Source organism: Epinephelus fuscoguttatus, linkage group LG1, assembly GCF_011397635.1.
Source record: "Epinephelus fuscoguttatus linkage group LG1, E.fuscoguttatus.final_Chr_v1".
Taxonomy (NCBI): Eukaryota; Metazoa; Chordata; class Actinopteri; order Perciformes; family Serranidae; genus Epinephelus; species Epinephelus fuscoguttatus.
Window position 1 is genome coordinate 51,338,177 of NC_064752.1, and position 23,372 is coordinate 51,361,548.

A 23,372-nucleotide genomic window follows, 5' to 3' on the forward strand; every position below is an offset into this window, starting at 1 on the left:
ATCTAAAATTAAACAAAGAGGAGTTGTGCATAACAACCTCATAAAAATTAAAACCTCTTCTGTGACAGAAAGACAAAACAGGAGAATTAAATGCGGACTGTTAAATATCAGGTCTCTATCGTCTAAAGCAGTGTTAGTAAAGCAATTAATATCAGATAATCATATTGATTTACTCAGTCTCACTGAAACCTGGCTGTGTCAAGATGAATATGTCAGTCTAAATGAGTCCACTCCTCCCAGTCATAATAATACCCACATTCCTCGAGGCAGCGGCCGAGGAGGAAGTTGCAGCCATTTTTAACTCTAGTCTGTTAATCAGCCCTAAACCTAAACTAGATTATAATTCATTTGAAAGCCTCGTTCTTAGTCTTTTACATCCGACCTGGAAAACCTCGCAGCCACTTTTATTTGTTATAGTGTACCGTGCTCCTGGCCCATATTCTGAATTTTTATCTGAATTCTCAGAGTTTTTATCCAGTTTAGTTCTTAAATCAGATAAAGTTATTATTGTAGGCGATTTTAACATTCATGTCGATGTTGATAATGACTCCCTGGCTACCGCGTTTATCTCATTATTAGACTCCATTGGCTTCAGTCAGGGTGTACATGAACCTACTCATTGTTTTAACCATACCCTTGATCTAGTTCTGACGTATGGAATTGAAATTGATAACCTAAAAGTCTTTCCACAGAATCGCTATCGGATCATTATCTGATTACTTTTGATTTCTTTTTACTCGATTACACGCCACTCAGCAACAGTTACTATACTAGATGTTTATCAGATAGTGCTGTCGCAAAACTTAAGGAAAAGATTACTTCGTTAAATTCAATACCAATACCTTCAGTAACAGAGGTTTCCCGTGCGACTTTAACCTCTCCCGAATTGATCATTTTGTTGATAGCACCGTGAGGCTCGCTACGAACAACGCCGACTCTGTAGCTCCTCTTAAAAAGTAGTTAAAAGCAAAGAAAGTTCGCTCCTTGGTATAACTGTCAAACCCGTAAGTTAAAACAAATTTCGCGAAAATTTGAAAGGAATTGGCGATTAACCAAACTGGAAGAATCTCGTTTAATCTGGACAGACAGTCTCAAAACTTATAAGAGGGCCTCTGCAATGCCAGAGCAAACTATTACTCAGCTCTAATAGAAGACAATAAGAACAACCCCAGGTTTCTTTTCAGCACTGTAGCCAGGCTGACTGAGAGTCAAAGCTCTATTGAGCCTTGTATTCCCTTAGCCCTTAGCAGTAATGATTTTATGAGCTTTTTTAATGACAAAATTCTAACTATTAGAGGCAAAATTCATGACCTCCTGCCCCCAGATAGTACCTATCTAACCTCAAACACAGCTGTAAAATCTAATATATATTTAGATTGCTTCTCCCCAATTTCTCTTCAAGAATTGACTGCAGTGATTTCTTCATCCAAATCATCAACGTGTCTCTTAGACCCCATCCCAACTAGGCTACTTAAGGAGGTCTTTCCTTTAGTTAACACTCATATATTAGATATGATCAATATATCCTTATTAACAGGCTATGTACCACAGTCTTTTAAGGTAGCTGTAATTAAACCTCTACTAAAAAAGCCCACCCTGGATCCAGAGGTGTTAGCCAACTATAGACCAATATCTAATCTTCCCTTTATGTCAAAGATCCTTGAGAAAGTAGTCGCAGACCAGCTGTGTGATTTTCTCCATGATAATAATTTATTTGAGGAATTTCAGTCAGGATTTAGAGTGCATCATAGCACTGAGACAGCTCTAGTTAAAATTACAAATGACCTTCTGATTGCTTCAGACAAAGGACGTCTCTGTACTTGTTTTATTAGATCTTAGTGCGGCGTTTGACACAATTGACCATCAAATTCTGCTGCAGAGACTGGATCACTTAATTGGCTTAAAAGGTTCAGCACTAAGCTGGTTTAAATCTTATTTATCTGATCGTTTTCAATTTGTTGACGTTCGCAATGAACCATCCTTACGTACTAAAGTTTGTTTTGGAGTTCCACAAGGTTCTGTGCTCGGACCAATCCTATTTACTCTATATATGCTTCCTTTAGGTAACATCATTAGAAATCACTCTATAAATTTCCATTGTTATGCGGATGATACTCAGTTGTATTTATCAATGAAGCCAGAAGAAAGCAATCAATTAACTAAACTCCATAATTGCCTTAAAGACATAAAAACTTGGATGAGCACCAATTTCCTGATGTTAAATTCAGACAAAACTGAAGTTATTGGTCTTGGCCCCAAACAACTCAGAGACTCTTTATCTGATGACATAGTTTCTCTAGATGGCATTGCTCTGGCCCCTGCCACTACCGTAAGAAACCTCGGAGTAACATTTGATCAAGATTTGTCTTTTAATTCTCATTTAAAGCAAACCTCACGGACTGCATTTTTTCATCTGCGTAATATTGCGAAAATTAGGCCTATCCTGACCCGAAAAGATGCAGAAAAATTGGTCCACGCTTTTGTTACCTCAAGGCTGGATTATTGTAACTCTCTATTATCAGGTAGCTCTAGTAAGTCCTTAAAAACTCTCCAGCTAATTCAGAATGCAGCAGCACGTGTACTAACAGGAACTAAGAAACGCGATCATATCTCTCCTGTTTTAGCTTCTCTGCACTGGCTCCCTGTAAAATCCAGAATTGAATTTAAAATCCTACTGTTAACTTATAAAGCTCTAAATGGTCAAGCTCCGTCATATCTTAGAGAGCTCATAGTGCCATATTATCCCACCAGAACACTGCGCTCTGAGAACACAGGGTTACTCGTGGTCCCTAAAGTCTCCAAAAGTAGATCAGGAGCCAGAGCCTTTAGCTATCAGGCTCCTCTCCTGTGGAATCATCTTCCTGTTACGGTCCGGGAGGCAGACACCGTCTCCACATTTAAGACTAGACTTAAGACTTTCCTCTTTGATAAAGCTTATAGTTAGGGCTGGCTCAGGCTTGTCCTGTACCAGCCCTTAGTTAGACTGACTTAGGCCTAGTCTGCCGGAGGACCCTCTATAATACACCGGGCCCCTTCTCTCCTTCTCTCTCTCTCTCTCTCTCTTGTATCCTATTACTGCATCTAGCTAACCCGGCCATTCTGGATGTCACTAACTCGGCTTCTTCTCCGGAGCCTTTGTGCTCCACTGTCTCTCAGATTAACTCATATCACAGCGGTGCCTGGACAGCGTGACGTGTGTGGTTGTGCTGCTGCCGTGGTCCTGCCAGATGCCTCCTGCTGCTGCTGCCATCATTAGTCATTAGTCATACTTCTGTTATTATACACATATGATTATTGTCACACAAGTATACTGCCAGGTATTAATACATACTTTCAACATATTGTACCGCAGTAAACAGAACTATAACTATAATATTATTACTTCCATTAATGTTGTTGTAAGATACTGTCATTACCTGCATATCTCTCTCTCGCTCTCTCTCTCTCTCTCTCTCCCTCTCTCTCTCTCTCTCTCTCTCTCTCCCTGAGTCATATGGATTACTGTTAATTTATCATGTTGATCTGTTCTGTACGACATCTATTGCACGTCTGTCCGTCCTGGAAGAGGGATCCCTCCTCAGTTGCTCTTCCTGAGGTTTCTGCCGTTTTTTTTCCCCCGTTAAAGGGTTTTTTTTGGGGAGTTTTTCCTTATCCGCTGTGAGGGTCTTAAGGACAGAGGGATGTCGTATGCTGTAAAGCCCTGTGAGGCAAATTGTGATTTGTGATATTGGGCTTTATAAATAAAATTGATTGATTGATTAGTTTGTCGCTGCCGGGAGAGAGGTCTGCTGGTTTGTCCTTACCATCATTAACCTCATATCTGAACTGGTTCTTGCACCGATTTAACTGCAGGTACGTAAAATGATTCTCCTCAACTAAACGGCGAATATACGAAGGAAGGTCATAAGCTATGACTCCCTCAAATAAGTCATGGCCTAGACATGGTGGTAGGCCAGGCTGGCAAACATGGAAATGTGAAAGCTGATTGAAAGGAGAGTCAAACTTGATGCCACATACAGAGTCAGTGGCACTTGCTTCCTGCTCTTGCAAATTACTTACGCATGATTGGGCTGTTCTTGTGGTACCACACGAAATAGGATTAGTCAGGAAATCATCTCTAGACACCTCACAGTAGTGACAAAAATAAACAGAGCGACTGAAGTTCTCCAAGAATCCCCCAATAGAATGGGATCCTAGGTTGTCTCCTGCAATGGCAACCAAAGAGCCCTTTAGTACAGTGCCATCAGATATGACTACACCTCTCTGCTCCAGAATTTTGAGGTCCTCAATCAGGGGAGCAAAAACCTTATTTACCCCAAAATACTTAAAGTCCTGTTCCCTACATAAGAGAACAAGTTGCATCTGATCTATAGAAGATCTGTTGTGAGGCAAGATGTCAGTCAGGGTTAGGTAAACAGCTAAAACCTTGTGCTTTTTTTCCCCTGAGCCCAGGGGGTTGACAACCTCAAAGGAATCTTGGTACAGTATCAAACCAAGTGAGGAAGGGTCAGCTTTCAACATTGGATTACTTTGAAATCCTTCTCCATCCTTGACATCCTGATAGACAGCATCAGTAGATGGCTGCAAACGTGTCAAGGTATACTGTTCTCGTAGAGACTCATTTTTGAACAGTGTCAATAATGTCTCATGTATAGGCACATACTGAGCAAAACATTCTTTGTCATTTTCATCATTGCCCAAGAGCAAAGGCACAGGATGAACATAGTTAAAACACTCTTTAAAAGCAGCCTTCCTCTTTGCATCTGTACTGAGCCTTCCCCTGTTACAGAGTGTGAGTAGATCATCTCTCTTCATTTCATCAATGATGCTGCTTATAGTGGCCTGAGAGATTCCGAGTTCCTTCAATTCCTCACTCAGAATGTTAAGTGAATTAGACATGCCAAGTTCATGAACACTTTGAAAGCCATCAATAATGGTTTGTATGGTGCTTGCTGGTAAGAGTAGCTTAGATTGCAATTTCAAGTAGAAAAGTGTAAGGTTCTGTAAAAATAGGTTTTCGTCCACAGCTAATGGCATTTCTGGTTCATCATGTTCACCACCAGCTTCTGAGTACGACTGACTGGGTCCTGGCAATGGCTCTGTAGTAATAGGCTTGTCTAGAACAAAGTCATCTAAAACTGAATCCTCTGCACACCTATGTTTCCTGGAAATATGTGAAGCAAAAGTCATCACGTGTGTGAACCTGCAATCACAACCTCTAAATGGACATGTAGTTTCCATTCCTCCCCTCATGTGCATCTTCAAATGCTTAATAAGAGAGGCCAAAGTGTCACACTTAAATGCACAAGCCTCAAGCACACATTTCAAGGATGTATCAGGTGGTAGAGCTGATGTGTCACGTGGTAGAGCTGATGTGTCAGGTGGTATAGGCCCAGCAGCTTGCAGGTAGGACCTATGCAGCCTATACATATGAATTTGCAGTCCTGTGTGTTTTCTGTACCTCCATGAGCAGTCAGGCACCCCACACTGGTAGTGATAATTGGGGGCATTACTATGCAGCTTTGTGTGCTGAACAAAGTTATACACATTCTCAGACACATGCTCACATCCAACCATTTTACAGTGGAACATTGTGGTGCATTTTACCCCGTCACCTACCCAAACTATTTCTCCTCACTCTTAGCCTGACACTGAACAGGATGGTTAGCCTGCCTGAGACTGAACAGGATGGTTAGCCTCGCCCTCTGATGACCTAGAAAGAAAAGAAAAAGGAGAAATTACACAAAGGCAACCAACAATATAAATTTCAGTTTGAATGCAGATTATGATCATGAGCATGTTGTAAAAAACATGAAATCTATACATATTTGCTGGTTTGTTAAAAAAAGGAAGAAAAAAAGGAGAAAAACTTAATGTACATTTTTTGGACATCTTAATGGTCTATGGAATGTTCTTCTGTTTTCCTCTCGCCTGGTCTCTTTGTGTATGAATTCTTATAAATCCTCAACCCTGTGAGGTACAATCAAGTATTTTACATCATTTTCTTTTTAAAAACAACCTGAGCTTTAAGAATATGCATGCTGTGGTGGTGTCATATGAATGTAGAAAAATTGATATGACCAAATATAGAGGGGAAAATAAAAAACAGAAAATTAATTTCACACATATATGGTAAACTTGGTATATGGTAAATGTTATATAGCTGTACTTTAAGGTCTTGGGGATTAGGGGAAAAATAATCAAAATAAAAAATATAAAATAATAAAATAATAATAAATAATCAAGGCTCTAACTATATCTCATTAGAGATATAGTGTATATATATATATATATATATATATATATATAATGGAATATATTAATGGATATATTAATGGAATTTCTTGCTTTATCAATGGGGTTGGGACCATCAGTTGTGTTGTGCAGTTGAGAATCTACAGTGTAAATAGTCATGAAAATAAAGAAAACGCATTGAATGAGAAGGTGTGTCCAAACTTTTGGCCTGTACTGTACATTTGCATTTCATAAATTTAAAGCATACCAAAATATGTAAGATTAGGTGGGTGGTACTCTCTGCAGGAGATGATACGGGGATTGCAGGGAAATGTCAAGTTCTCCATCAACTTTTAGGAAGAATGTTCCCACATTTTTATTTATTAAATGTTTGTATATTTTTTATAATACTGTTTGCATTGTTCCCATGCAAGAGATTAAAGGAGTCCAGGAGGACTACAATGTGAGATACTTGAAGTTATTTATTTATTTATTTTTTGTGTGGGTGGCTCTAGAGTAGCAGTCAGTGTTTTTTATCGTATACAGTTCATATAAGTCCAGTATTGTGTGCCATCCAGACAGCTCCCTACAACACCACCAACATCATGTTAATGTATGAACTGTTACCTATTAACACATTATGAATGTGCAATTTCCTAGATTTGAAAAGATATACTGTATATGCAAAATGGTGTGTTTGGGGTCTAAAACTGGTATATGTGATTATTTTTCTTTATAGTGAAGTATTGTAAAACAACAGTGAAGAAAAAAAACACATCAATTGTAGCTACATACCGCACACAAGACAGGATTGTAGAGGATCAGGATTAATCGAGAACTATTAATAGGAAACTGCATTTGCAGAATTAATTGAAGAAAAGAACAACGACAAAGAAAGGACAAAATTTACAATGTTTAAATGGTAAAAGTAGCCATTATACTATATACATTATACTATAAAAAATAATGCTATTATTAATAATAGGACTATATACACTATACTATAAAAATAATGCTATTATTGATAATAGGAGGTGGCTCTTAAAAGAGCCGTTTAAGGGTGTTGCCAGAAGACTTTTCCTTCTGCAGACTAGAAGAAGGCTGTGAAGGCCTCCCTGACCCCGAGGGCATCCATTCCGGCATCGTTGGCACTGACTCTTCTTATATCTGGCAGGGGGTCCACCTCTCCTAGCATGATGCTCCAAGCCTGGTTTGGGCCCATGCTCTGGATGTAGTTGTGACAGATGTCAGCAACCTCTGGATGGACTTCGATGACACGCCTATACATCCTCCACTCCTCCGCAGCCGAGCTCTGGACAAACGGTAATTGAAGACCCGGCGCTCAGCTGTGGTCAGGCTGTCCCTGGAGAATGGCCTCATCAGGTGCCTTTGCAGTGGAAAGGCCTCGTCTGCAACAAACACATGAGGCTGGGGTCCTCTGTGGTCAGCTCCTGGTAGTAGCTGGTCTGCAGGCAGTTGGAGGGTGCCAGCTGTGAGAGCCTGACTAAAAACAGAGTTGGCCAGAACCCCAGCATCATTGGATCTGCTAGTCTTGCTCACCAGACCTTTCTCAAGAAAAGAAAGGTCTGGCTGGGCCGACTCTCACTTTAAGATTGGAGAAAAAAACGCCCCGGCTGCTTGTATTTCTTTCAACCAATCACAGTCGTTCTTGGTGCAACCACAGCAACAGTGCGCTTGCAAAAATATTGCCGGGGGGAAACAGGTTTTGGTGTAACATGCCCACAAAAATGGCGCCTACAGGACGCGAACCATGGCAGAAAAATGGCTACATCCCCACAAGATCAAACACCGCAAAAGTTAGTAAAGGACGTGTTGAAAACTGCAACTGGAGGTGGTAGAGCGGGACTTTCAGCGGGTTGCTTGTTCCGCCCAGTGAGAGGCTGATCTTTGCAGCGAACTTCCACCCACTCAGACTATGGATCTGACAAAGCCCCGACATCAATCACCTTGAAGCAACACAGAGCATCCACAACTGCCAAGAGAACGACAGAAAACGTTCCCTTGTAGTTGAAAAACTGGGATCCTGTGTTCTCAGGGGCTTTGATGACCATGTGTTTTCCGTCTATTGCGCCACAGCAAAGAGGGAAGTTCCACCGCTCCTTAAACTCCTTTGCGATGGTCCTCCACTCCTGTGGTGTGGGCACTGCCATGAACTCTCCCACGAGGCTGTCCCAAATTGCAGTGGCAACTTCAGGGACAATCATGGACACTGTGGAGACTCCAACATGGAAGCTGCTGGCTATGGTCCTGTAGGAGTCACCAGTGGCTTTTGGATTAAACTGTTCATCACTGCAGATCTATACAACACATTATGTTATGGGCTTGCAGCTCTGCAATTAATGGCATACAATTAAGTTTATGGATAGGCTATGTAGTTAGTTAAAATAAAGTTAAAATATTCTCCATTTGCAATTCTTCTCCTGTACTGTAAACATTTGAGAAACACTCCTTTGCACTTATTACTACAACAACAAAGGCAATATTCAATTGTTATTACCACTGTCTATTGTGTAGTAAGGCAAATGTAGGCTATAGGTTAATGTTTGATTCCTATTAGGCCAGATTAATTCAACTGATCATGACTCTATTTAAGGGACATAATTTTTTTTATTTCTTGGGCACATAGTGCACTGCCATGACAACACACACGTACAATCATGACACACAGTAGACAGTAGATATTAAGGTCAATATCGTTGTTATAAACGACAATGAAACAGTCACTCAAATAGCTAGGCGCTCTGCAGGTGGGCACGCCTGTAGTTGGTGTCCAACCGGGCAATCCTGCCTCTGATCCTCGCCAACAGCCTGTCAAACTGGGCTGTAGTCAGCCGCATGCACCGCTGAAAGCGCTCGGCATCCAGATGCAGCTCCTGGAAGAGCTGGTGGTTGTTATGTACCCAAAACCAATGGTTTGGTTTGGGTCTACGGCACTTTATGGACTTCCACACCAGATAGACAACAGAAACAGACACAATGTCAACCATACTGGTAGGAAGAAAAATGGCTGCTGAAAATACTGTCACTGTCAACTGTCAAGTTGGAAACTGTTGAAATTCCCTGATCACTTCAATGACATCATCAAAGCGAAAAAGCGAGTCTGTTGATTTCTGCCACATTGACGAGCGATTGCAACTGAGCGATGAAGCAATATCAAAGGGGCGAACTGAGCAACAGCGAAAAAAATAAAAAGTCCGGTGTGAACACTGCTTAAATCTTAAATGCAGACATGACAGGGGCAGAATCTCCATTTTAACCCTTTAGGTGCCAGAGTTTATTGAGGAAAATATTCAACTTTCATTTCAACATTTCAAAAGGCTGTCACTTGAAAGTGATGAGAGATAGGCCTAAAGGCATACTGTAAATGACAGTGACATACCAGTCATTGAATCTGGATTTTGGTTTTACCTGTACTCTGGATAAGAACTGATTAGCTTTTTTGTTGGTTTCATTTGTGATAAGGGTCAAATAATATATAAATATATCAGTGGGTTTAGCATTTGTGAGATCCGTGTCTCCACGATTGCCAACAGTCCCTAATCCACCTGTGATCCACTGCCTCATTTCTCAAGTAAACCCAGCCAAAATCATCACTGTTTATGGCCTTGCTTTTACCACCACTGCTGCCTCCAACATGTCCCCTCCTCATCTAATTTCTGCCACCCCTTTCTGTGTTAATTTGTGTTAATAATGTGTATTTTTGCTCTCAGTATTTTCTGCTACTGCACTTCTTTGTTGCTTTTAGTGTTGATGATAAACATGCTGGTGTTCATGATAAACATGCTGTCTTCAGAATGCATGTTTTACCCCTTTTGAATATTTATATTATTTGATTAACATTATTGTTATTACATATATTGTTATTGTTTTTATTTGTTGTTCAATAAAAAACAAACAAAAAACAATCTAGTGATCCCCTTAATTTTGATAACATTAAAAAAGTATCTCAGGTTACATTTGATTATCATAAATACACATGAGAATATATTACTTTTTTCCTAATTTAATGTATAATTACGCTAATTTAGTGTTTTGATAGGTATTTACTGTTATTTTGTGAAACGTGTCAATCTTGTATTTCATAATTAGTAAAACCAAAGATTAAGTTCATTGTGTTCATTCCTGCATTTAGCCACATTCATTATGGTTTATTGTCCCTCTCTGGACACCATAGGGAGTGGACGGTGTCAAACATTTGACTCCGCCCATGTTGAGGTCTGCGGGACCATAGACTGTGCGGGAGTGGGGGCCTGCAATCAGGGGCTTCTCTTATGTTTGGAGTTATGGTCTGTTTTATTCAGCAATGCTGCTTGTCGCAATATTGCCACTTTGGCGCTTAGAGGATTAAATGCAGACACGACAGCGGCATAATCTCCATTTTAAACAGCATGTAAACATTATATATCAGTGTTAACTGTCTGTCGTGTTATTGCAGCCTGTATACTACTGATACTACTGTTGATACTTTTAGGATTATCAATGTTAAATACATATTGTAACATATCCTAAGTACATACAATACACATAAAGCTCAGTAACTGGAGTACATGTAATATGCAGCACTTACATCTTTTGATTGCTCACTACTTCTACATACCTACAGTTACAGAAACCATTCAAATGTCAAAACGTTCAGCTCTGTAAGGATTTTCCGATGTTTGTGGCAATATATTTGATATTTCTGCATTTTCTTTCATTTCAGCGTTCTACCACTAGCCTACTAAGTATTACTGCTTCTACTATTTTTCCTGTAGCCTACATTTTTGATCATTTACTACTTTTGCATACCTTCATGTAACCCATGTTACTAGATCTTCAGTGTGAAACTTAAGCAAAACACACAAAAAATGATATTCTATATTATATTTGTATTGCCATTGGTGTTTTCCCTAAAGAAAATGCATTTAAATCAGAAATGAAGCAGCACTCTGATATCAGAAGAAAAGTAGACATAGATCTATGATACCTAGAAAAGTCTGCCATTTCAAATAAGGTCTTTGTGTTTATTTTGAATCATTTGTAAAGTTTCAGGTGACTCTGGGAATAAATAGCTATGAAATCTGTGATTTCATGTGGTAATCTCGCGATACTTTTATACTGCAGTCATACCCTTGCGTCCAATCAGAGCCTGTACGTGTGTTTCCAGATTTTTCCGTTTCACTGCGCAGGAGGTCAAAGCCAGGCATGTGGTGGAGTGTTAGTGCCAATCTCTCGGTGGACTATGCTGAAAACCTTGATATTTTGCGGAGAATTGTGCTGTGAAAGCTTGATATTCTGTTCGGACTGAGGATACAACGCTTCATTTGTGGAGAGATTCCTGCCTTGCTGCTGTCGAGCGGCGGATATGCGAGGAGAGATGTAAGTTGACTTACTGTTAGCCATTTTGGTTGCTAGCTGTTGACTGTTAGCTGCCTGAGTTTGGACAAAATATGACTGTTGTGCAACGTCAATTAATTTTAAAACCGCTGTCTATTGTATTCCCATGTCATCTGTCTCTTTAAAGCGGACGAAAAAACCGCCGTGTGAGAGCCATGGGTTTTCACCAGCTAGGAGTTGTTGTTTGAACTGAATTTTTCTGGTGAGTTTGCTGCTCATTTATTTGAATGAATTGGTTCATGCTGACCTATATGAACTGTTTTAAAGGTTAAAGAACAATTATTTGTGAGGGTTATGTATGCTTTTGTTTTTTGTTACTGTTTTAAAACGAGAAATTCATGTTCCTGTGTGCCGTGTAATGTCTGAACATGGGAGCATTTAAAGCCAGTGCGCTGAGAATTCACGCCCTGCCTGTGTATTTTTCAGCACGGTGGTGGTGAACATGAGCGGGTAACTAACGTTAGAGCATGGGTCGGAGAAACTAATTCATGCAGTGATGTTTATTAAAAATGTGTGCATATATATTTAAGCATATAAATATGTATGTTGATGTTATTTCTGATTGTTAGTTATGTGATAAGTTAGGTTATTTAATGAGATAAATGAGACAACAGGAGATATCATATCTGTGTAATTGGAGTAGTTTATGATATCAAGTGTGTTAAAATGCACAGAGGGTGAATATGAACCATTTTCATTTTATTTATTTTTTTGGCCATTCAGGCCGGGTCTTTTGTTTCCTCCCTGTTTCTCCTGTGTTGGATTCGACATCCTTGGATGAGAGTGGATTCTTCTTCTTCTGCTGTCTCTGAGCTGCATCGGGGTAGTGTTGGAGTTCAGCAGTTGTGGCAAGCCAATCAAATTCATGAGACGATCCTGAACTCTGAACTCTTGCTTAAACTGGAATACGGGTAGGACTGGTTATTGCCAGAACATAGGAGGATTTTTCTGTAAAGGTGTGTTCACACCGGACTATTTTTTCCGCTGTCCCTTGGTTCACCCCTTTGATATCTCTTCATCACTCAGTTGCAATTGCTCGTCAATGTGGCAGAAATCAACAGACTTGCTTTTTCGCTTTGATGATGTCAGTAAAGCAATCAGGGAATTTGGGCACGGGGGAGGGGGGGTGCTCTTGACTCTCATGACATGTCAGCTTCATTAAAAGTATAGCTGCAAATTAAAAGCAACATTAAATGTAAAAACACACAGACTAGGGATGTAACGATATGGAAAATTTGATATCTCGATTATAGTGACCAAATTATCACGGTAAACAATAATATTGCGATATTTTTTTAAGATCATAAAAAAACGACGTCTGTAAAATCATAACTGGCCGTCTATATCGATTCTAGCTCGCCATACAATAACCAGAAGCATAGTGATTCAATCATAGTTGATCTCAATTAGCGTTATGCTATGTCGGTTTATATTCTGTCGGCTCCGCTCAGTGTTTACAGCTCTGTTTTTGTTTTGAAGCACTTAGCAACATAGCTGCTAATACAGCTCTTAGCTACTCAGCTAGTATTAGCTCCTAAGTGTCTTAAATGAAAACGGAAAACCTAGTCGCCGTTTAGGAGGACAGATACAGCTCAAATGTCCCATATACGTCGAGAGTTACACATTATGACAATCTTAGTAAAACCGAAGTCCCTCACACAATAACTGATGTTTGCATAGCATAACTTGCATTGGCTGTAAAGCTGTGGATGATGGTCACGGAGAGGAGCCAGTAGATTTGTAGTGTTGCTGCCCTTCGCAGCAACTTTCTTTCTGCATGTTCTGCACACAGGATAGTTGTCCTCCAGCAGCTGTCCCTCGGCATTCTTCAGAAACCCAAAGTACGCCCAGACCTCAGAGTTTGTGCGTTTAGTTGGGGGGGGAAAATGTCCTGAGTGCCACTAACACCTCCTTCCGCCATGTTTTCATTCTTTGTGTTTACACATGCTACACATTCACGCAGCGCGTGCATCGTAAGACTTGAATGAGGCTGTTATTACATATCCTGATAATCCACCGCGATACTGCAATTAATTTAAACATAAACGGTAATTCTTACCGTGTAAAAATTAACAGAGATTTACCGTAATATCGGTAATCGTTACATCCCTAACATAGACACAATGCATCTCTCTGAGGATCTATATCTCCGACCGCGGCAGCGGCTGAAAATTATACATTTTAATACATACAGGTAGGCTATACATATTGCAAAACTCTGTAAAAGTACACCAAAGCATACATTTTCGTTTCTAAATATTTATTTGAAAACAAAACCATTCATACGGTCAATAAAAAACCATTTTGTTAATAATAAAAAACGAATGTAATCTCAACAGTGACCGCGCCAGCCGCCGGGACTATGGCTGAACCGCTTCCAGTGTTCATTCATTCAATTGCGTGTTCAGTGTGTGTGTGTGTGTGTGTGTGTGTGTGTGTGTGCGCGCGCGCATGTGTGTGTGTTGTTAGTATGTCAGACAGGAGGAGTATTAATTAAAAAAAAATGTTTCCACTAATTATTTAGGTGTTTATTTCTTTTGATTTTATTCTTAAGGTTTTTTTATTAAAATGTGTAATATAGCCAACACAATTATAGACCAAAAGTTAATAAGTTAATCTAATTTATTATTGTAGAATGTATTTAGCAAATCACCACTTTCAACAGGAGACACAGTGCACCAGTAGCGCAGCAACAAAAAAAAAAGGCATTATAAAAAGCCAACAAATAGTGTTAATTAATTGACATGAGACATTGGAGAGGTTGTCAGTCCTATTGTATAGTCTGTAATATTTTTTTTTATTTTATCATAACTTCTCGGAAATTGCTCAAAAATGCATTGATTGTGTGCTTCTGAACACACGGGCAGCATAAACAATGAAGTTACATATGATGGTCTGGCAGATCGTTGCAGTGCTTGGAGGCAGTTGACAGTGACAGTTTTGTCAGCAGCCATTTTTCTTCCTACCAGTAACTTATGGTTGAGGCAGCTCCAGCTCTACCTCCGCTCACATGCTCTGACTCAGGCAACAGAGCCTCTGAGCTACAGCGATAGATGCATTGGCGCTGTCCATGGTGCTTTACACTAGGACCGCCAGGATTACAGCACCTCTCCAAGCGCTGCAGTCCCGCTGGTTGGTGTGGTCACTGTTGAGATTCAGTCGTTTTTTATAATTAACAGAATGGTTTTTTATTGACCGTATGAATGATTTCGTTTTCAAATAAATATTTAGAAACGAAAATGTATGCTTTGGTGTACCTTTACAGAGTTTTGCAATATGTCCTGTATGTATCAAAATGTATAATTTGGTCGGTGGAATATATGCTCAGAAGTCTAGTGTGTTTCATTTTTGTAACTTAAGGGCTTCAGAAAACATACAAGACACATTTTTAGGAAAAGTCATAGGAAGAGAAGCTTGTAGGTTTTATCTAAACAGAGTTATTAGCATAAAAACCGTCTTGGCGGTTCTAGGACAAGTGCACTTACATTGATCACTTCCATAAAATAAAATGAGAAATTGGATTGAAAGAATTATTAAATTAGGGAACTGATCACAGATGCATTGTGTCTGTGTGTTTTTACATCTATTGTTGCTTTTAATTTGCAGCTATACTTTTAATGAAGCTGACATGTCATGACAGTCAAGCACCCCCCTTGGGATTCCGGGATTACGGCAGCCAATCAGCGTTGAGCTGCAAGCGACAGGACCCAGCGAAATACAGCTCCAGATGGGATTTCTCATCTGAAGCGATGAGCGAGATTTCGCTCTCTCGCTCTGTCGCTGTTGCTCAGAGCCTGGGCGATTTTTCTCCCGGGCGAATATACGCTCAATCGCCCGTTTGCATTGACTTTGTATGTAAACTCGTCTCTAGTGGAAAAAAAAAATAGGTCCGGTGTGAACACACCTTGAGACTGCATAATTTTCATTCTTTCTATTTTTCTGGGACTGAAGGAGAAAAAAATTGATAAGGTTCATGTTCTTTTCAACTGTGAATTGAGGTTGACTGAGAAGTGTTTTTGATTTGTAAATGTATATTGAGAAGCGATGCGTCCTGGTATGAGGATTGTTTTATGTTTTACTTTTATAAGTAGGTAAAGAGTGAAGAGCAGTATACTCTGAGGTTTTTCTTTTATTTGCAAAAGGTAAAGAAAGAGGTGTTGTATGCACTTGAGTTTTTAGTGAGATCATAGGATCATATAAGAAAAGTGACACATTTGTCGCATTTGATATATATTTAGGGTCCGAGCAACGACTGCAAGTCGTCTGTAAGACCCTATTGAAATCGCGCTGTTAATTATTATTTATTAGGGTCCGAGTGACGATTGTAAGTTGTCCGTAGGACCCTATTAGCCGTTTATTAGGGGTCCAAGCCCACGGGGCCTGGGGAACGCGTATGCAAGCAGACGCATTTCCCAGGACCAGCGGTGCTGGGAAACCTATTGTTTATGTTCAGATTTTTACTATTATTATTATTATTATTATTATAATAATTGTACCGCAGTAACCAGAACTATAACTATAATATTATTACTTCCATTAATGTTGTTGTAAGATACTGTCATTACCTGCATCTCTCTCTCTCTCTCTCTCTCTCTCTCTCTCTCTCTCTCTCTCTCTCTCTCTCTGTGTCATATGGATTACTGTTAATTTATCATGTTGATCTGTTCTGTACGACATCTATTGCACGTCTGTCCGTCCTGGAAGAGGGATCCCTCCTCAGTTGCTCTTCCTGAGGTTTCTACCGTTTTTTTTTCTCCCGTTAAAGGGGTTTTTTTGGGGAGTTTTTCCTTATCCGCTGTGAGGGTCTTAAGGACAGAGGGATGTCGTATGCTGTAAAGCCCTGTGAGGCAAATTGTGATTTGTGATATTGGGCTTTATAAATAAAATTGATTGATTGATTGATGATTGATAATACATCTTATTATTTTTCCGTAAGTAAAACTGGTGCTGCAGGCTACACCTTGCAAGGAAGAGCGGTGCAGTTTGGAGGGTTCGTCCTGACCCCTGCAGGGACCTCAGACGCAAAAATAAATGTATATGTGCACTACACTACATCTGCACTACAAACACGGTCAATGCGTTTTGGCATGTAACTCCCACACTGTATGTCGCACATTCAAAAGCCTTATATCCATGGATTCTCTGAATGGAGCTGCATAACGTGTGCATAGCCCTGCCCACTTCTAGGCCATAAGGTGAACGCAGCTATCGTTTCATCTCGTTCCGACATCTGGGGACTACACGATCTTTACTTCATAAAAAAGATTGATACATGTTCAGCTAATCAGCGGGAGTTCGTAGCTCATAACCCCGCAAGAGTCCTGTGATCAGGGTTGTAATTAGGCACTTGTTCCGTCTGAGCGTAATGATCTGTTCGGCCCGAGCGTAATGAGATTTGGTACGCGAGTGGTGGCACGACCGTCACGTGATCGCGCTACACCAATAAGGTACCTGCATTTGGTGTCGCCATGGTTTCATTCAGCAGAGGAAAACAGACCCGGAAGTCCTTAGCTGATTGGTTCTTGCCATAATATGAATTTTAACAGTTGTCCAATAGGGCTGTCGGCTGTGTATTAACCTGACTTCTGCACAACACAACTGATGGTCCCAACCCCATTGATAAAGCAAGAAATTCCACTAATTAACCCTGATAAGGCACACCTGTGAAGTGGAAACCATTTCAGGTGACTACCTCTTGAAGCTCATGGAGAGAATGCCAAGAGTGTGCAAAGCAGTAATCAGAGCAAAGGGTGGCTATTTTGAAGAAACTAGAATATAAAACATGTTTTCAGTTATTACACCTTTTTTTGTTAAGTACATAACTCCACATGTGTTCATTCATAGTTTTGATGCCTTCAGTGAGAATCTACAATGTAAATAGTCATGAAAATAAAGAAAACGCATTGAATGAGAAGGTGTGTCCAAACTTTTGGCCTGTACTGTGTATATATATATGTATATTCAATTCAATTCAATTCAATTTTATTTATAAAGCCCAATATCACAAATCACAATTTGCCTCACAGGGCTTTACAGCATACGACATCCCTCTGTCCTTAAGACCCTCACAGCGGATAAGGAAAAACTCCCCAAAAAAACCCCTTTAACGGGGAAAAAAAAAACGGTAGAAACCTCAGGAAGAGCAACTGAGGAGGGATCCCTCTTCCAGGACGGACAGACGTGCAATAGATGTCGTACAGAACAGATCAGCATAATAAATTAACAGTAATCCATATGACACAATGAGACAGAGAGAGAGAGAGAGAGAGAGAGAGAGAGAGATGCAGGTAGTGACAGTAGCTTACAACATTATTGAAAGTAATAATATTATAGTTATAGTTCTGGCTACTGTAGTACAATATGTTGAAAGTATGTATTAATATCTGGCAGTATACAAGTGTGACAATAGTCATATGTGTATAATAACAGTAGAAGTATGACTAATGACTAATGATGGCAGCAGCAGCAGGAGGCATCCGGCAGGATCACGGCAGCAGCACAACCACACACGTCACGCTGTCCAGGCACCGCTGCGGTATGAGTTAATCTGAGAGACAGTGGAGCACAAAGGCTCCGGAGAAGAAGCCGAATTAGTGACATCCAGAATGGCCGAGTTAGCAAGATGCAGTAATAGAATACGAGGGAGGGAGAGAGAGAGAGAGAGAGAGAGAGAAGGTGCCTGGTGTATTATAGGGGGGTCCTCCGGCAGACTAGGCCTAAGTCAGCCTAACTAGGGGCTGGTACAGGGCAAGCCTGAGCCAGCCCTAACTATAGGCTTTATCAAAGAGGAAAGTCTTAAGTCTAGTCTTAAATGTGAAGACGGTGTCTGCCTCCCGGACCGTAACAGGAAGATGATTCCACAGGAGAGGAGCCTGATAGCTGAAGGCTCTGGCTCCTGATCTACTTTTGGAGACTTTAGGGACCACAAGTAACCCTGTGTTCTCAGAGCGCAGAGTTCTGGTGGGATAATAAGGCACTATGAGCTCTCTAAGATATGACGGAGCTTGACCATTTGGAGCTTTATAAGTTAACAGTAGGATTTTAAATTCAATTCTGGATTTTACAGGGAGCCAGTGCAGAGAAGCTAAAACAGGAGAAATATGATCGTGTTTCTTAGTTCCTGTTAGTACATGTGCTGCTGCATTCTGAATTAGCTGGAGAGTTTTTAAGGACTTACTAGAGCTACCTGATAATAGAGAGTTACAGTAATCTCAGCCTTGAGGTAACAAAAGCGTGGACCAATTTTTCTGCATCTTTTCGGGTCAGGATAGGCCTAATTTTCACAATATCATGCAGATGAAAAAATGCAATCCGTGAGGTTTGTTTTAAATGAGAATTAAAAGACAAATCTTGATCAAATATTACTCCGAGGTTTCTTACGGTAGTGGCAGAGGCCAGAGCAATGCCATCTAGAGAAACTATGTCATCAGATAAAGAGTCTCTGAGTTGTTTGGGGCCAAGAACAATAACTTCAGTTTTGTCTGAATTTAACATCAGGAAATTGGTGCTCATCCAGGTTTTTATGTCTTAAAGGCAATTATGGAGTTTAGTTAATTGATTGCTTTCTTCTGGCTTCATCAATAAATACAACTGTGTATCATCTGCATAACAATGGAAATTTATAGAGTGATTTCTAATGATGTTACCTAAAGGAAGCATATATAGAGTAAATAGGATTGGTCCGAGCGCAGAACCTTGCGGAACTCCAAAACAAACTTTGAGTGCGTAAGGACGATTCATTATGAACGTGAACAAACTGAAAACGATCAGATAAATAAGATTTAAACCAGCTCAGTGCAGAACCTTTTAGGCCAATTAAGTGATCCAGTCTCTGCAGTAGAATTTGATGGTCAATTGTGTCCAACGCCGTACTAAGATCTAATAAAACAAGTGCAGAGACAAGTCCTTTGTCTGTAGCAATCAGAAGGTCATTTGTAATTTTAACTAGTGCTGTCTCAGTGCTATGATGCACTCTAAATCCTGACTGAAATTCCTCAAATAGATTAGTATCATGGAGAAAATCACACAGCTGGTCTGCGACTACTTTCTCAAGGATCTTTGAAAGAAAGGGAAGATTAGATATTGGCCTCTGGATCCAGGGTGGGCTTTTTTAGTAGAGGTTTAATTACAGCTACCTTAAAAGACTGTGGTACATAGCCTGTTAATAAGGATATATTGATCATATCTAATATATGAGTGTTAACTAAAGGAAAGACCTCCTTAAGTAGCCTAGTTGGGATGGGGTCTAAGAGACACGTTGATGATTTAGATGAAGAAATCAATGTGGTCAATTCTTGAAGAGAAATTGGGGAGAAGCAATCTAAATATATATTAGGTTTTACAGCTGTGTTTGAGGTTAGATAGGTACTATCTGAGGACAGGAGGTCATGAATTTTGCCTCTAATAGTTAGAATTTTGTCATTAAAAAAGCTCATAAAATCATTACTGCTAAGGGCTAAAGGAATACAAGGCTCAATAGAGCTCTGACTCTCAGTCAGCCTGGCTACAGTGCTGAAAAGAAACCTGGGGTTGTTCTTATTGTCTTCTATTAATGCTGAGTAATAGTTTGCTCTGGCATTGCGGAGGCCCCTCTTATAAGTTTTGAGACTGTCTGTCCAGATTAAACGAGATTCTTCCAGTTTGGTTAATCGCCAGTTCCTTTCAAATTTTCGCGATATTTGTTTTAACTTACGGGTTTGAGAGTTATACCAAGGAGCAAACTTTCTTTGCTTTTTTAACTTCTTTTTAAGAGAAGCTACAGAGTCAAGTGTTGTTCGCAGCGAGCCTACAGCGCTATCGACAAAATGATCAAAGTCGGCACAGGAAACCTCTGTTACTGAGGGATTTGGTATTGAATTTAATGACGGAGTAATCTTTTCCTTAAATTTTGCGACAGCACTATCTGATAAACATCTAGTATAGTAACTGTTGCTGAGTGGCGTAATCGAGTAAAAGAAATCAAAAGTAATCAGATAATGATCCGATAGCGAGGGATTCTGTGGAAAGACTTTTAGATTATCAATTTCAATTCCATACGTCAGAACTAGATCGAGGGTATGGTTAAAACAGTGAGTGGGTTCATGTACACCCTGACTGAAGCCAATGGAGTCTAATAATGAGATAAACGCGGTAGCCAGGGAGTCATTATCAACGTCGACATGAATGTTAAAATCGCCTACAATAATAACTTTATCTGATTTAAGAACTAAACTGGATAAAAACTCTGAGAATTCAGATAAAAATTCAGAATACGGGCCAGGAGCATGGTACACTATAACAAATAAAAGTGGCTGCGAGGTTTTCCAGGTCGGGTGTAAAAGACTAAGAACGAGGCTTTCAAATGAATTATAATCTAGTTTAGGTTTAGGGCTGATTAACAGACTAGAGTTAAAAATGGCTGCAACTCCCCTTCCTCGGCCGCTGCCTCGAGGAATGTGGGTATTATTATGACTGGGAGGAGTGGACTCATTTAGACTAACATATTCATCTGGACACAGCCAGGTTTCAGTGAGACTGAGTAAATCAATATGATTATCTGATATTAATTCGTTTACTAACACTGCTTTAGACGATAGAGACCTGATATTTAACAGTCCGCATTTAATTCTCCTGTTTTGTCTTTCTGTCACAGAAGAGGTTTTAATTTTTATGAGGTTGTTATGCACAACTCCTCTTTGTTTAATTTTAGATTTCAATAATTTAGGTGGTCGGGGGACAGACACCGTTTGTATAAAACTATGAAAACTATGGCTGGGTAACTGAACTAGAAGCTCAGAGAGGCGTATAGGACTGCGTCTCCGAGTCCTGGTCTCAACTCTGGGTTGTCAGGGATTTAAATTACTAATAAAGTTTGCCAGGTTCCTAGAAATGAGAGCAGCTCCATCCAAAGTGGGATGAATGCCGTCTCTCCTAATAAGACCAGGTTTTCCCCAGAAAGTTTGCCAATTATTAACGAAACCCACATCGTTTGCTGGACACCACCTGGACAGCCAGCGATTAAATGATGACATGCGGCTAAACATGTCATCACTGGTCAGATTTGGGAGGGGTCCAGAGAAAACTACGGAGTCCGACATCATTTTTGTATATGTGTGTATATTTTCTGTTGTGTACTTATGTTTTATGTGATTATTGTTGCTTTATTTTCATGTATCTTGTAAATGCTGTTTGTGACTTTGTTGATTGTATTGTATGTGAAAAGCCAATAAAAATATTTGAATCATAAAAATTACCTTAAATGTATTTCCATTTATTTTCATCAATATTATTTCTTCGAACCCAACTGAATGACCTGGAGGGTTACAGCAAATTACCTAATTTCAAGTACAAGTCCATAACAGAGTGTTACAAACAGGAAAGTATACACATCTTTAAAGAAATGTTGCACTTACAAGCTCCTTTGTTTATTTACCACTTTAGTCTTTGTAAACATCGTTTTCTTTTATGATTTACTCTCCTTTATAATTCATGTTTTATCCATGTTAATATTTGTTATCCTGTTAAAATGTATATTATGTATTTATACATGTACTTACATCACAATGTGTTACACAACAAACCAGGAGTACTGTCACCACAGACCTTTGTCTTTTACAGTACATGGGGAACACTTCAGTTCTTAACAGTATGATAGACACTATGTTGTTATTAACATTATATAATTTCTTTATCATTACAGTGTATTTCATGTGGATGTTTTGGAGAAGACATTTTGTTTCCATAGCTTAGATTGCTTCTCCCCAATTTCTCTTCAAGAATTGACCGCAGTGATTTCTTCATCTAAATCATCAACGTGTCTCTTAGACCCCATCCCAACTAGGCTACTTAAGGAGGTCTTTCCTTTAGTTAACACTCATATATTAGATATGATCAATATATCCTTATTAACAGGCTATGTACCACAGTCTTTTAAGATAGCTGTAATTAAACCTCTACTAAAAAAGCCCACCCTGGATCCAGAGGTGTTAGCCAATTATAGACCAATATCTAATCTTCCCTTTATGTCAAAGATCCTTGAGAAAGTAGTCGCAGACCAGCTGTGTGATTTTCTCCATGATAATAATTTATTTTAGGAATTTCAGTCAGGATTTAGAGTGCATCATAGCACTGAGACAGCTCTAGTTAAAATTACAAATGACCTTCTGATTGCTTCAGACAAAGGACTCGTCTCTGTACTTGTTTTATTAGATCTTAGTGCGGCGTTTGACACAATTGACCATCAAATTCTACTGCAGAGACTGGATCACTTAATTGGCTTAAAAGGTTCAGCACTAAGCTGGTTTAAATCTTATTTATCTGATCGTTTTCAATTTGTTGACGTTCGCAATGAACCATCCTTACGTACTAAAGTTTGTTTTGGAGTTCCGCAAGGTTCTGTGCTCGGACCAATCCTATTTACTCTATATATGCTTCCTTTAGGTAACATCATTAGAAATCACTCTATAAATTTCCATTGTTATGCGGATGATACTCAGTTGTATTTATCAATGAAGCCAGAAGAAAGCAATCAATTAACTAAACTCCATAATTGCCTTAAAGACATAAAAACTTGGATGAGCACCAATTTCCTGATGTTAAATTCAGACAAAACTGAAGTTACTGTTCTTGGCCCCAAGCAACTCAGAGACTCTTTATCTGATGACATAGTTTCTCTAGATGGCATTGCTCTGGCCTCTGCCACTACCGTAAGAAACCTCGGAGTAATATTTGATCAAGATTTGTCTTTTAATTCTCATTTAAAG

The 23,372-nt window shown here is 39.6% G+C and overlaps 1 long non-coding RNA gene across 1 annotated transcript; it reads right to left on the reverse strand.

The window, feature by feature from the left end:
• Positions 1–1,516: 1,516 nt before the first annotated feature.
• On the reverse strand, positions 1,517–23,195 carry LOC125886153 (uncharacterized). The gene is made up of 2 exons (XR_007449003.1): positions 22,770–23,195; positions 1,517–1,785 (listed from the first exon to the last, which is right to left on the reverse strand). It is a non-coding gene; the product is annotated as an uncharacterized LOC125886153 (long non-coding RNA).
• Positions 23,196–23,372: the final 177 nt, after the last annotated feature.